This window comes from Hirundo rustica, chromosome 2, assembly GCF_015227805.2.
Source record: "Hirundo rustica isolate bHirRus1 chromosome 2, bHirRus1.pri.v3, whole genome shotgun sequence".
NCBI classification, from domain to species: domain Eukaryota; kingdom Metazoa; phylum Chordata; class Aves; order Passeriformes; family Hirundinidae; genus Hirundo; species Hirundo rustica.
Window position 1 is genome coordinate 57,415,635 of NC_053451.1, and position 15,634 is coordinate 57,431,268.

The window sequence follows — 15,634 nt, forward strand, 5'->3', positions numbered from 1 at the left end:
GATATTGCAGTATATTGGAAAGTAATAAAATAGAGGTAGTTGGAATAAAAAATACTTTTAATGAAGTAGACATTGGGAAAGAGTTAGTATATACACTCTTAAAAGTCGAAGACAACCAACACAAGCCCTAAAATTTCCCAGGAAATAAAGAATTTTTCAATGGAAAGTAAAATGACCCCTTAATGCAATAATGTTCCTGTTCTGTTCAGAAAAGTAGGGAGATTTTTTTGAGTGGGGAATGAGGGAGAAAACAAGAGATTGCTGTTCACTCTGCTACCACATAGGTCTTGCCTTAAATTGGGATTTTCACACAAACTTTATGAAAATTTGGCTACTAAAAATATACATATATTCAAATATATATGAGATGTGTACCTACATATCTCGAAATTACTTGATGACATTTCTGCAGTCAAGTTTGGGGCCACTACTGCAACTTTTCTTTCAGACAACGCTTATTAGGAACAAGCTTAACATCTTGAAAAGAAATAAAATTGTCATCAAATTCAGAGTAAATTTTAAAGTCCTTTCTTCTTTCAGTGGGCATAATCTGACCAGTAACATCCTATGTGCCTTCAGCCCAGTGGGTTTTAGACTTACAATCTATAAAATAAAAACACAGGGAGTTTGATTAAAGCCTATTGCCTAATTTTTAATCTATTTTTTTTACTATCAGCAATACGTAAGAAAATAAAGTTCCCAAAGCTTGATGGCTACATTTCTGGCTTCTTTTACTAATTCAAAATGCAGACACAGTGTTTGCTAATCAAGAGAACAGTGCTCTATATCTAAGTAGCAACAAAGCAGCCATTGTGAAGCACTCTGCTTCCTGCAACATGATATTTGCATTAAGGCACCTTCTGCCACTCTGAACTATTATCAGGCATTACACTAATAGCACTTTGTATGGCTGATCTTGAATTAAATTACTAACGTAGAAATATCACTTAGAATCCCAAAGGGGTGGGGAAATGGTTTTCCTGTTCTCTGGACAGATACTTTTAAAATATCTTTCTGGACATAATGAAGAGAGGATGACACAGAGAGAGCATCCCAACTCTCTTCTTAGGGACCATATTCAATGCCTGGGGCAGGAGAGTAACTTTAAATGCTTCCTAACTTCTCTGTGCTTATGGATGTTGGTGAGTCAGTGCAGACACACACTAGGATAACCTGCTCTGCCTCCCTTGCTTTTTGTCTGCCCCTTCATTCCCCTGTCCTTGTGCAGGTGGGTCTGTATGAGTGTGGCACCTCCATCAATGGTGGAAGTCACTGCTGGGGTTATCAATGCTCCCACACCTTCCAGATCTTGTCTGCAAAAATCACAGTGCTAACAGTTGGACATCTTTCCAGAGTAGTTATAATTTCCTGGTTTCTGGATACTAAATAAATTATAACAGTACTGTCACTGTCAAAGGTGCAGTTAGTTGGTGTTTTATGGTGAATTGTCACTGTTATTTTTCACGATGAGTCAAGCCAGGCAAAAGTATAAATTACAAGGACAGGGGAGGAGTTAAAAGCAAGGTGGGTAATAGATGGTTATTATATTTGCCTGAGTGCAATACAGAATTTATAATCAGAACAATTAGCTCTCTCTTCTCCACTAAAATGTTGCTTCCCTCTTTTTCCTGGCCTTCTCCTATTTCACTGTTCTCAAGCTCACAAATATTGATGTAATGTGTGGTTTTGGCTCCCACAGTATAAACTCTTAGGAGGAAAAAGAAAAGGCTCCCACACAGCATCTCCTGCACCAGTACAACACCAGAACAAGTGAGCTTACCTAAAAGACAGGACAAATATATTTACATCATTGAAAAATGTAAAGGGACTTTATTCTGCAGTAGAATCCAGCCTGGGTAATTTAGGTGCCTTATCTTACACCACATTGAACAAAAATGAAGGAGCATCTCCCAGAATACAGCCAGGCACACGGACAAGAAAACAGTTGGGAATACTCAGCATGGATTCATTCACCAAGGGGAAGCCATGTTCGATCAACCTGTGATGAAATGGTAGACGAGGAGACAAAGGTGGATATTGTTCACCTTGCCTTCAGTAAGGCTTTCAGCACTATCTCTTAAGATCCTCCTAGAGAAGCTGATGAAGTACAGGCTGGATGAGCAGGTGTGTTGAAAACTGGCTGTATGGCCAGGTCCAAAGTGTGGTGATCGGCAGCACAGAGCACGGCTGGAGGGCAGTAATTAGCAGTGCACCTCGTTGGACAATACTGTGTCCAGGCCTGTTTAACATCTTCATTAATGATCTGGATGATGTGGTAATGTATATCCTCTGCAGGCTTACTGATGGCAAAAAACTGGGAAGGAGTGGCTGATACACCCAAGGGTCACACTGCCATCCAGAGGGACTTCAATAGGCTAGAGAAATGAGCTGGCAGTAACTCATTCAGTTCAACAGGAAGTCCCAAATACCGCACAACAAATGGAGCGTAAGCCAGCTACATGCCCATGCAGCAAAATAGGCCAGTGGCATCCTAAGCTGTAGGTCCAGGGAGTGAACCTGCCCCTCTACTCAGCCCTGGTGAGGCCTCACCTGGAGGGCTGTGCCCAGTTCTGGGCTGCTCAGTACAAGAGAGACACTGCAGAGATTTCAGTGAAGGGACTGGAGTATGTGGTATGTTGAGGAGAGCCTGAGAGACCTACAAGTGTTTGCTCTGGAGAAGGTTCAGGGACATCTTATATATGTAAATCACTGAAAGGAAGACGCAAAGAGGACAGAGCCGGGCTCCTTCCAGTGGTGCCCAATGAAAAGTTAGGAGGTAAAGGGCACAAACACGAGAGGCTCTGTGAATATCAGGAAACAATGTTTTACCATGAGGGTGAGCACTGGCACCAGTTGCTCAAGACTTGTGAAGTCTCCACCCTTGGAGATAGTAAAAAGCCACCTAGACATTGTCCTGAGCATCCTGGACTAGGTGTCCCTGCTTCAGCAAAGAGAGTGGATCAGATGACCTTCAAAGGCCACTTCCAACCACAAAATCACTCTACGATTCTGTGAAAACAGAATCCAAGTAAATCAAGTCATCCAGTTACATGTCCAGCCTTGAACAGCAAAAGCATCCAGCAAAGGTTGCTTTGTCAGAAATCCAGTTCCCCAAATCAACCTCATGTATTCAAAGTCAACCGTTAACAGAAAAACATTATTCCTGCAGAAGTATAACTTTATAAAGAGACAGTTACAAGAAGCAGGGTAGGAAAGTTCCATGGATTTGGACAGAATTAGAAATTTATTTTAAATCAGCATTTAAATACAGCAAAACCAATGAACCATTCTTGTAAATGTAAACTGGAAACTGCTATATATAGTTAAAGGCCTGCATGTTTCTTTAAAGTCCTTACATAAAGATGTGTTAAGCACATTAAAGTTGCACTGCTGTGCCTTTAGCTCTGGTTTCACCAGCTCACCACACATCTATCAGATGGGATGGCTTCTCTGCTTTAAGGAAAATATGAAGCTATATATTTAATGGCACTAGGTGCAAATTTATACAAAATAAACTAGCAAAGGACTTTTTTTTTTCTATATGTAATAACAGATTCCTCTTTAAACATCATTCAGGTATTTGAAGCCAGGGATCCTTGTTCACCAGAAACAGGAAATTTTTTCAAAGTTTACACCAGTGACTTTATTTATAAAATTATTTGGTAAACAGGAACTGCAGTGAGGGATACTTTCTGAGGTTTGTATCAGTATTTTAACCATTTTAAATCATGAATAGAAAGAAACATCAGAGAACAGGTTAAGTGTAAAAGTGCAGGAAGAAGGAAATCTGACAATCCTCAGTGCTTATTCTCCACACATGCCAAATGCTTCACCAGTGAAAAAGGAAAATTTTCCGCAAGCTAATTTTGAAAAATTTCTGCCAAGCATGAAATGTGTGAAAAAGCTCCAGGCAAACGCAACTAAAATCAAAATGTACAATATAGACCAGAATGGTCACATTTTTAAGTGTCCCCTTTTTTCTCTCCGAGAAGTGTTCAGCTTCCTCATAACAGATCAATCTCAAGCAACTTATCTCTGGATTTTTAGCATCACAGCTGAAATGCTTTATTGCTTTTTTCATAGTAAAACTTAAAGCTTCAACATCTCCAGACACTCTAGGGAAAGGGACAGTGCATCAAGTCAGAGAAAAGGAGCTTAAAATTTGGAAATTTTTGGCACCCAAAGAGCTCTCAACTTCATTACATTTTTGTCATTGTCAGAAGATGGCAGGGGAGAGGGAGGGGAAATGAGCAAGTGCTAAATGGAAGAAAAAACCCTAAGTGCATCACAAGTGCACGCTAATTGTTTTTGTCTAATTTTTCTTTTCCTAAGCATATTAATTTGCTATTTCTGTTTTTGTCTTACTTCTAAACTGCCTGAATATAGGGGGAAAAAAAATAAATCCCAACCCTGAGTAGAAAATTGAACAAAATGGAATCCAAAGCACTTCCCCTCTCTTTCTGTGGTTTGGGTGTTGCTCAGGCTGGGAGTTTCAAAAAGCCTTCATCACTTAAAGGCTAATCACCCTCTGTATGAAACAGCAGATAGTTCACAACGAGGGAAAAACTAAATCCATTCCAAGAGTTAGCTACTCGTGCAAAGCTGAGTCATGCTGGTGAAGCCAACATAGGAACTTGAGTCATTTCCAGCCATGTTCTACCGCCTGGAGACAAGAAGAGGCCCCAGCACCTTTGCAGATGTCACTGCAGACCTGTCAGCCCTCCTCTACGCTGCCAACAGGGCACGAGGAACGTCTGGATATGCCATTGCCCCATTTTGAAACAGTGCCATGCACTGATCTTTCTGATAATCCCAAGGGCAAAATTTAAAATACAGCGCCTCTGAGACTGGGACTCAGCTCAACAGAGGACAGTTCTTAAAGCAGACTTCTGCAAATGTGTGCAAACTCCCACCATCATCAGCATATACTGTTAACAACATCAACACATAACTGGAATGCACAGGAAATTTCAAAACATACACAAATCCAGGAGATTATTGCAGATCTAAAGGATAAAAAACAGAAACATGTTTCCAAATACAAACCCATTCCTTTCATGTCCCTGTGGTTTATTAAAGGAAGAAGTCAAGCAAGAGTGTCCCCTTCAAGAAAACATCAACACAGACTATATATAGACATTTACTCCAAATAGTTTTTTAAGAAGAAAAAAAATTGCAGATAGATGGGCTCCAGAGTATTCTAACAGAGCAAACCAGAAAGATTAATCAATCCAGGCCACAAACAAGGCAATGTTTGCTTAGCAATAGCTGAAATCAAGGGAATCCACCTCAAGTTTGGAATTCAAGGGTAGTTGCTGACCCCAGGATCTCAGGAGCCTGCCAACAGAAGCAGAAAGATGACTTCACTGGATTAAAGAAGTAAGAAAGACAGTGAAAGAAAAGCAGCAGAAAGACCAGAGAAGGCTTGTGTAATCTTCGGGTGAGCAGCCCCTTGGATAAAAACAAACCAGAATGAGGTAGAAGAGTATCTGAAAGAGGCTTGAGGCTATCAGTAAAGAAACCATGTCCTGATGTCCACTGAGATGGAAATGCAGTAAATTGGATTTCATAATCATGCAGGACAGCAGCAGAGAAATACCTCCACTAGAACCCATAAGCTTTCTGCACTCAAACAAAGCTCAAGAGCCTAAACTTTGGGCAAATCAAGAGTCTGAAGTGAACTGATGTTAGCTTTTTTAATTTAAAAAAAAAAAAAAAATAGGATAATTATTGCCAGATTTAGAAATATCTCTCTTTGTCTCTAATATTTGAAAAGACAGGATGGAGTGCCCAAACCCAAAGATGAAAGGTTTTAAACTCCTCGGGAAAAGGCTCTTCCTATTTCTTCCTGCTGTGGCTTGGGGGAGGTTTAGCACTTCTCACATTCCCTGAAGTTTTTGTAGTCCTCAAAGAAAAATCTCAACAACAACTCTGAAAAAATCTCAGTGGCACGAAAGAAGCAAAATATGTCCAAGTGCAGAGAAATTAAGACTATCTCTGAAACATAACTGCAAAACTCTGGCAACACATTCTGTCTTCTCAAGCCCAGAGTGAATATTAAAAGTTAATTCTCTAAAATCAATTAGAAGCAGCTAATCTCCATGATGAAAACAGAGCTGACTGATGTCAGAAGCAACAGGACTGAAATAAAGTGCTAAATACACCTTTCAGGACTGGTTGCAATATTCAACTTGAAATCCTGAAAGATTTTCGTACAACTGGGCCACCTCCCACTGAAAACAAGAGGATACAAAGATGAAAAGAATTACTTTAACCTTTAAGCTGGTTCCACATAATTCATACGCCAATAAAGTTTACATCCCCTACCAAAACATAGGATATGCTACATTCAGAAATATGGATAGGAAATAAGGTAATCAGAGGTCTGTAAGAAAACAATATAAACTAGAAGAAGACAATACCAATTTTAACCACACTTGAAGCAGAGTTGCTCCAATAGAATATTTGGTTTCACTAACCTATAGAAAAACCCTAATCTTCTAAAAATAATATATCCAAGGAAAATCAGCATATATAAATATTTTGGTTTTTAAAAAATTATCAAGAATTACAGAATACCAAGAAAACCATAGACAACTGCATACAGATTTTGTTGTTGTTGTTGTTTAAAAACATACTCAGCTGAATTCCCTACTTTTTAGTCCAAGTGAATGAATATGTTTGACCAAAAAAAAGTGGAAATCAGAGAAAAAAACCCCACAACTTTTATTTTCTGTAACAAAGTTATATTCAGGGACTAACTTTAATGAAATGCCATTCATGTTTTCCTTGGGTCTTTTCTCAATATAATATGAAAAAATACATTAAAAAATTAACTCATAAAGGGATTGATTAATTGAAGAGATTACTTTGAACAAATTTAAGTACTTCTGTCCAGAAAAGTTAAAACATCAGGCTGATCCATAATCATGTTTATTTCAGTCACTGAACTGAAAAGAACAATTATTTTATGCACCATCATGCCATGAGATGAAAAGCTAAGAGATGTAAAAGAGTAAGAAGGAATAAAAAGAATTTTTAATATTACAAATATTAATAAATAATAAGTAGCTTATTATTCTCCAAAAAATTTTGTGATATGATTCTTAAACTGAAAGAGAACAGTAAAGTAGAAATACCGGAATATTTGCAGACAGCACAAATTTTTGATTACTTAGTTCCCCCTCTTGATCTCCAAGCCACTTCAAAGTGAGCCAAGGAATGTATTAAGTAGAGAGTACAGTGACTTGAAAAATTTCAGCATTAGTAAAACAAAGAAATACACACCACAGAAGAACAGATTAAATGTTTAAGAATACGAACAGCTCCAAATTAACAGAAGGATCTTAGTATCTGTATAAGGGACACAAAAATGCACACTCTGCCACTGCAGAAAGCAGACAAAACTTGGGATCCATAAGGAGTAAATGAGCATTAATTTATAAAATAATCCCAAATGTCTGTGACTTGGGCTTCCGAGTGTCAAGCATGTAACTTCACTTACAAGACGATGATGCAGAATAACAATCAGGGGAACAGCAAGAATAGGTAAGAATAGGTATGAAGAATGTTTATGAAGGTTATTTACCTTGGAAAATAGTCAAATCAAATGGAGATAATAAAAAATTTTTTAAAAAACACCAAGATAGTTTATAAGTTTCTACTGCCTTTGCATCATAACAGCGGGTAAGGAAACTTTATTAAAGCCCAGCACTTTAAAAGTTCTCCAAGAAAGTTTTTTTTTCACAGAATAAATAATCAGGACTCTGTGGTCTATATGCTCTAAAGCATTGCTAAAACAAATAAATCAGAAAAATGTATTATGTCAGACATTTCTGCAAGCATATTCAGAATCCTAGTAATCAGTGTTATTAGTTGGAACATCAAGTCTCCTTTCCAGCCCGTTTCTAATTACTGAAAATCGCAGTAGGTTTTCCAGGATAGCAAATCTGCCTACTGCAGCTTCCTCCCCCTCAAGATGACAACTTTTAGAAGATGTATATTGAATGAAAAACACTCGATTCAGCACCTGATTCAGACAGCTGAAAGCAAGGGCTTACATTTTTGGTGCCTTGGATGACAAAGCTTCTATTGTAGCTAAGGGAGAATCATTGGAGTTAATAAATCATTGGAGTCTAAACTGAACTGAGAATTACAGAAATCTGCTTTAAGGACCTATTAATTTTCTTTTAGATACCTAAATTTAGGGGCCTATAAACCCATCATCAAATCCCAGCCAGAAGTTAGGACAAACTGAATCCCCATCCTGAGCATCACATAGTATGTTAACTCTCATATTCCTGGAGTGGACCTTCCAGAATGACAGAGAAATTATTTACTCTGTTACTCTTAGATGCAATTAGATACAGCCAGCTATACAAAGTAGTGACTCAAAACTAGTATTTTACCATAATATTATTATTTTCCATCATATTTACCATCAAAAACCCATAACTGAATTAAAAGTTTCAAACAGAAGTTTGGATGGATTAAAATACAGGTGCTGCCACATGAAGCCTGTGCATTTACCATGAGACTCTAGCACAGCTTTATAGTAACCCAGAGCATTTTATACAACCTCAACTGGCTCAATTACTGAGGGGCAGCGTGCTTAACACCTAAAGATTTTTTTTTCCTCAGCAATGTGCATGTTCTTCATCATCAAAAGCAAGGCAGAGGTAAAAACTTAAGCCCAAAGTTCACCTAAGATAATTTTCTTTTAAATCACAATCCCTAACCACCTTTTTTTTTCACCTTGAGGAACTTCATTATCTGAATGTGCCTGTTTCAGAATTCTTTAGTATTTAAAAATCCTATTCCTTATGTTTGTCAAAACAAAAGCACACCACCACTTCTCTACAAGCCCACGCTTGCACACCAGAGAGCACTCTTCAGCCTCATTCAGTCTCAAGTCTCATTTTGAGAACAATAAAGAGGGCTTTTCTAAAAGCACTCGAGGTATCACCAAGTCAACTTCCATCCCTGCAAACCAATATGCACAAGGAATTACAGCTCTCAGGAGAACTGATCATTGTCCCATCTGCTTCTGTGCAATAAGGGTGGGAGGTGATTCATCCCAGGAGCCTCCCCAAAGCGGTAACACGCTGAGCAACTACACTCCTCTGGCTGTGCTGAGACAACAGAAACCACCCTCTGAGGCAGAAGCAAAGTTCTGGGGAAAAAACGCGTTCTGCAGAGTACCCAGTATCATTATGAGGAATCAGCACTCACCCACGCCACTGAACTGAGCATGGGCTGAGCAAAATCCCACCCTATTTCCAGATGTGGCTGATGGAAGGAGTGATGCAAATCTCTCAGAGCTGAATTGACTGCTTGACCCTCTTCTCTCTCTTCCCATAGACTTGGGACACTGGTTCTTAACAAGGCAGTAGGAAGAATCCAGCCTTGAGTGTCTTATGTAAAAGCTCTGAAGTCAAGGCACACCTTTCCTTCTAGGTTACCTATTAACCTCTAGGTAAGGATGCTCAGAACTACAAAACAATTTATAAACTCTTAAAAGGCAAGATTGTGCACTAGAAACTAATTGCTAGAAGTGAGTTGATCGTTCACTGAAAGATAATATCATCAGCAATAAGGGAAAAAAATGAAACAAATGAGCTGATTTAAGTTTATCAGCTCTGTATTTTAATTAGCAGGTATTATGTATCTCAACTTTCCCTTTAACCTCAACTTGTTTGCAGAAAGATAGCAAAAGTAATTCCAGCGAACAAACAGTGTTATTTAGTAACATAAAATATTCTGCAAGCTTGTGTGTTACAAATAAACCCAACCTTAAATCTGTGTGTTATGACTAATTTTAGGACTTGAGTTTTATCCAAAAAAAGAGCATGGAAAAACTTGACACACACACCTCTGCCTTCTAACAGACAAAGTAGAAAGGGCAAAAGAAGGCAAAACAGTAAGTTCTACAAGATGGGAGTGGTAATTTGAGAGAAGAGGGTGAGATTTAAGTGAAATGATAAAATGGTTTTTAAACAAAAAATTAAAATCTTTTCTTTAATATAAATTTTTAGAGGTGTGTTTTCCTGGGAAAATTGTCATTTGGTGTATATTCCATCTTACGTCAGTTTGTGTTAAAAATATTATCTACTGGGGCAAAGAAACAAGAGGAGTACATTAACTAGAGAAAACTAAAGTTAAGGATTTAATTTTTGCTTTTTTAAACAAAGAGAACACTAACAGATCACTTAGGACTTAAATAAAAAGACCTGTGGTTTTAAGAAAGGCAGAATTATCTTTTTAAGATGGAAGAAAATAAAAAGGCAAAAAGAAAAGTTTCTTTTTATTTATAAGGAGTATTGCTGGAGAGCTAACTACCCACTCCACCCCCAGTCCACAAGTCCAGCCCAGTGCAGGCGAGGTCAGAGATGTCTCACTTTGCAGAGCTGTGTTGCTGGGAGACTGGGTTAGGCAAACACAAAGAAAGAAGCCAAAAGATTAAGCCAGCTGACGACTATTACCATATTTCACAGTCAAATCAGACGACTCTTCAATCCAGGAGAGCTTTACATACAAATAATTTTTCAAAATGAGTTTGAAGACTCCTTAGAGAAAACACTGTTTGCCCTAAAGTACCCAGGACATGAAAACAAACAGTGTCTCTGAAGCTGTTAAAGCTGTAGCCAAAGATTTCTTTTTCCACTACTGTCTTCCCCAGAATTCTTGATACTAGAAGCAAAACAAGCTTTCAACGAAGAACGAGATGCTGAATAGGCCTAATGGACTACAAAGGATACCAAAAAACCCAGTATTGAACATGGGGAAAAAAAAAAACCACCCAAGCATCCCACTTTTCTGAAGAAGCAGAACTTCTAGGCAACACCTAGGCTAGTACCTTACACAGCCACCACCTCATCTGAGACCTTCCATCAAAACAGTCTTTTTAATTGCATTCTTACTCACTAAAGCAGCTTAGATTGACACAACACAACAGGCTGTCAAGGCCAGCACGAGCACTTCTTTGAAGCGCACTGACTGCTTCAGCAGCCGCCTGGGAGGTACCACAGCAAGGAAAAATTATGAAACCCCCATGGAGCTTGCGTTTGACTGCTTTGGAGAAGAAAAACCAAGACTGATAATACGGACTAGTATGGATCACCTAGAATTAAAACCATCAGGAAAATGAAAAAATTAACATTTTAATAGAGAATAAAGGGACATGAAGGTTAAGGAAACTGATGCCATTACAGTCAGCAGGACATCTCAAGATGTCCTTCAAAAGGTCAACTTCACCAGTGGTATTCCTCATAACTGGCTCATGTTCCAATTTTTTCTTTTTCCAGAGGTTAAGAATCAGCAGATGAACTAACGTCAGACATCACTTAGCTCTAACAGACAGTTGAACAATAAATGAAAGATCATTTGTGTAAAAAACACCTGTGAACTTACAGAAATGGGGATTTTTGAACATTTTATGTTTCTTACAGCAGTATCAGAATCAAGGTGTGACTATAGGGACAGCTTTTCTAAAAAGAAACTGTACTAGTAAATAAGTACTAGTAAGTACTACTGTTGTGCTTTAAGGCTTTCTATCATCATCTTTTGAAGCAACTGTCATCTGACATTTCTGCTCACTGAAATAAAATGTTCTATAGCTGATGTGGTATTGATCTCATACATTAAACCATTCAAAAAAAAAAAAAAAAAGACATTTTATCTTCAAACAGAGAAAAATAAGTGCTGGAGAAGATTCTTGATTTTCTTAGTAACAGTCTATCCACAGCCTTCAAAAAATAGTATTCAATTGTTCCATACCGTGAAGCTGTTGTTGACATTTTTTGTGCTTGATTCAGCTACACTGGCATCTGACAGGTCAACTTCATCAAATATTAGAGACTGTGAAGGGAAAACAACATAGGAGCATTAAATTAAGTCTGAATCCACTTTCAGGTGTGCTTAGAAAATGTGTTTTAATTTCATTACATCTATTCCAATTAGAAAATAAAAATAGAAAATAAAAGAAGTGAAAAAACAGAACACACTAATGATGTGATAAAATTTCATAACTGGCCCCTATACACAGTCCTACTTGTTATTCTAAGTGGTACATGACAGCATTAAAAAAGGGCTCAATAACTGTACTGCTTTAAAACCTCTTTTAAAAGAAGGGGGGGGGTTCTTACATAGATGAAGCTTTAGAGTGTCTACTATGTAGCATAAATGTGGTGTCAGAGGAAAGAGATTAATACACAGTAAAATGTAAATTAATTATTTAGTTTTAGGATGGAACTCTAAGGTCATGTAAGAAGCTATGATACAGTATCCATATGAGAAAATGTATCTCACAGGGTTAAAGAGATCCCCTCCACTGCTTTGTCTGCTGTTCCAACAAGGGAAATATATGTCTACTCTAAACACTCCAACCTCTGGCAAAGGATCGATTCAGTTCTGTTATGCTCATGATGGGCTTTGTAGCACAGAACAGTCCAACAAAAAGGACTACTTTTTTTAGCCCTACCATGTTTTTCCTCTTCCACGCCAGGGAGGAGAATCAATACTAGGGGAGCATGTTTCAGCGTGTCTGGATTCAGCATTAGAGTACTGGCACAATTGCCTACTCATAACATCTTCTTTTCTCATCTTTATCATAGAATCACAGAATGGTTTTAGTTGGAAGGGACCTTAAAGATCATCTGCCTCCAAACCCCCTGCCATGGTCCAGGTTGCTCAGAGCTCCATCTAACCTGGCCTTGAACATTTCCAAGGATGGGACATCCACAGCTTCTCTGAGCAGCCTGTGTCAGTGTCTCAACACCCTCACAATAAAGAGTATCTTCCTACCTAGTATCCAAATCTCTCCTCTTTCAGTTTAAAATCATTCCCCCTTGTCCTTTGACCACATGACCCTGTAAAAAGCCCCTCTCCAGCTCCCTTGTACACCTTCCAGGTACTAGAAGGCTGCTATAAGTCCCAGATCTCTCAGTCCGTCTTCATAAGAGAGTTGTTCCAGCCCCCTGCTCATCTTTGTGTCCCTCCTCTGGACATGTCACAACAGTTCCATGACTCTCAAGATAGCAAGGGCACAGACCTGTGGGAGTGTGACCAACAGAGACCCAAAATATCCCATATTCCTCATTAATAGACTAGGCTCACATTTTCAAAACATCACAGCATCATACTGCGATTTGAGGCTGCCCTTCTCAGAGCTCTTTTCTGCCATGCTCATCCTTTAGACAAACTGCTCATGGTGCAGAGAGGTTTGACAGGAGAGGCACTGCAATGCTGGGCTCCCTGGAGCAATGGTGCTTTCCTCGATGCATTATAGCCACACAATCGTGCACCACGCAGCTGCAGCCCTACAGTCCCACAAGGAGTGATCCCTGTGCCTTTACAAAGAGTTTTGTTGAGAAAAAAAAGGCTGTAGAAGATGATGAAGACCCGAAGCACCCCACCTACAGCTCCCATGAGATGCTGCAACCCCACAGGGTAAAGGAGAGTAACACCCACAGCTATGAAACAGCACAATTTGAGTCAGCCAAAAATGCTCTTGGCCCCAGCCTTGGGAGGGAGGAAGGAAATGCCTTTTAAAGAGAAGATAAGTATTCCCCTCTGCCCACCCCCAATTCTCCCACCAAAAAATTCAATAGATAGGAAACAGCTTTTCCCCTTATATATCAGTTTTGGCATAAAATCAGCCTATTTCAATTTCACATAACTATTTCTACAGGCATCAGAGCAGAAGAGTTTTAATAGAATGCAGCCTTTAATAGAATGATAAGTTCTAAGTATTATGCAGTTTTTACCTTTTTTTGACTGTCTGAGAGCCACAAAAACCCCCACAATTCATTAAAATGACTTTATTGTTTGTCTGAATAGCCAAAAAGGTAAAAATAACTGTGATAAACTTAATTTCAAAAAAAAAAAAAAAAAACCAAGAGAAATTACCAATCTTCCTTAAAGTTAATTTAACACACTGCATCCTATATGCAGCTATTTATACATAAAACAGTGAGCAAATCATTAAATTATTATTATTATTAAACTTATAAACCTAAACAAAACTGAAGTCACAAGTAAATAGCATTAGACACCAGAATTGCCTTTGAACAGTATTACCATTAGCACAGAATTACCTTTGAATCCTTAGCATAGTAAAGGGTACGACCTCGAAGTTTGAAATAACGCTTTTTCCACCTCTGAAAAGAGCTGGTTTGCTTCAGTAGTAATCCTTCTTTTATACTTGTCTGAAAAATATTAAAATACAGAAACCAAGGTAAATAAAAACGTAGAAACAGCTGCACATAGAGATTAAAGTTATGCTTTTGAAAATTTATGTTACACCTCATATAACTGTGAATTTAAACTTTATTTGTTAACATTAAATAAAGACTAATTCTTTGGATCACCAGATTTTGCACTGCTATTTTTGAAACAATGACAGTCTTGGCAAAATGCTAATTTTACATGTAAACTGAAAAGGCAGTCATGAGGCATATAATTATTCTGAAGATACACAAAAAATAATTCAATTGTTCAGATAGCAGCAAAGCCACAAATGCTAAAGTGAGCAACAACTGATGGTGGCACAAATTGGAAAAAAAATACTAAAACCATCAACAGAAGGTAATTTCCAGTTGCAAAATTGATTACGTTGAGGAGAAAATCCATTTCCACACAGATACTAATTCAACAGAGTACTCAAATGTGTCTGATTCAAGCATAAGGATTACTTTAAAATAGAGGGAATAATGCAGTTTGTTGCAAGTCATGGAAGACTTAGAGTGTTTTGCTGAACTGAAGCCTTCAGTATGAAATCAGCTAACTGTTAGAGATAATTATTATCTGGAAAGTGTGAGAACAGTAACAGATAGGGATATTTTTACCATGCAAATATTTTTAGGCAAAAAATGACTCACTGATCCAAACCTTTCCATTGCATACTGAATCCTGTCTATATAAAGCCCATTTTTTGACTTGAGTAAGAGACAAATTGGTATATTTTAAAGGTATATGCTGTTTGCACCAGTGTGTGTGGGATTCATCTGATTACAGAAATTCTCCACTTAATCAGACAGAACAACATGAACACAGCATACTAATTGCATGAGTCTCAAAGTTTCTTCAGTGTCGAAGCACGTAAGAGGTATGAGAAAAAGAGAGTATGTTTGCATACTACATTGCAAAATTACTATTTCCAGAATATTTCCCATCTGTAATGTAATAACATGGTAAGAATCTTAGAATACAATTTCTAGATAATGTGGGACAAACATCATTGGAAGTTGTTCTAGAGCTTCTGGAAACAACCAAGAACCTGATCTAAAGTTCATAAACATCTTCTATTGTCAGACATGAAATTCTCCTGAACTTTACTGCAAGTAATAAAAACACAGAAAAAGCAGAAGGCACTTTACTCTTCCTACCATTTATTTGAAATGAGAAACATTGCTGTTATGTACAGAGATCCCACCCTTCATTCAGGTAGTCCTAACGTCACAAACCAAAAATGCAGGCCAACAATCACAAAGTGATTGAAGTCATGGTCTCAAAAAAGCAACCCTCTCTGATCAAACATTGTAGCTGAAAGTTTAGATCTGTCACAGTTTGCTTCACATGCCAACAGCCTGAAGCAATGGATTCAGTCTCAGCCCTCCTGCTTAGCTAAGGGCTAGCA

At 38.1% G+C, this 15,634-nt stretch overlaps 1 protein-coding gene across 2 annotated transcripts in view; it reads right to left on the minus strand.

The window, feature by feature from the left end:
- DGKH (diacylglycerol kinase eta) overlaps positions 1-14,204 on the minus strand; it is a 71,267-nt gene extending 57,063 nt beyond the window's left edge. For both annotated transcript variants that reach the window (XM_040056476.2, XM_040056478.2), the window contains exons 1-2: positions 14,094-14,204; positions 11,776-11,856 (exon numbers count right to left, since the gene is read on the minus strand). The gene's annotated coding sequence lies outside the window, so the exon portion shown is untranslated. The remainder of the gene's footprint in view (positions 1-11,775; positions 11,857-14,093) is intronic.
- Between the last annotated feature and the right edge of the window lie 1,430 nt (positions 14,205-15,634).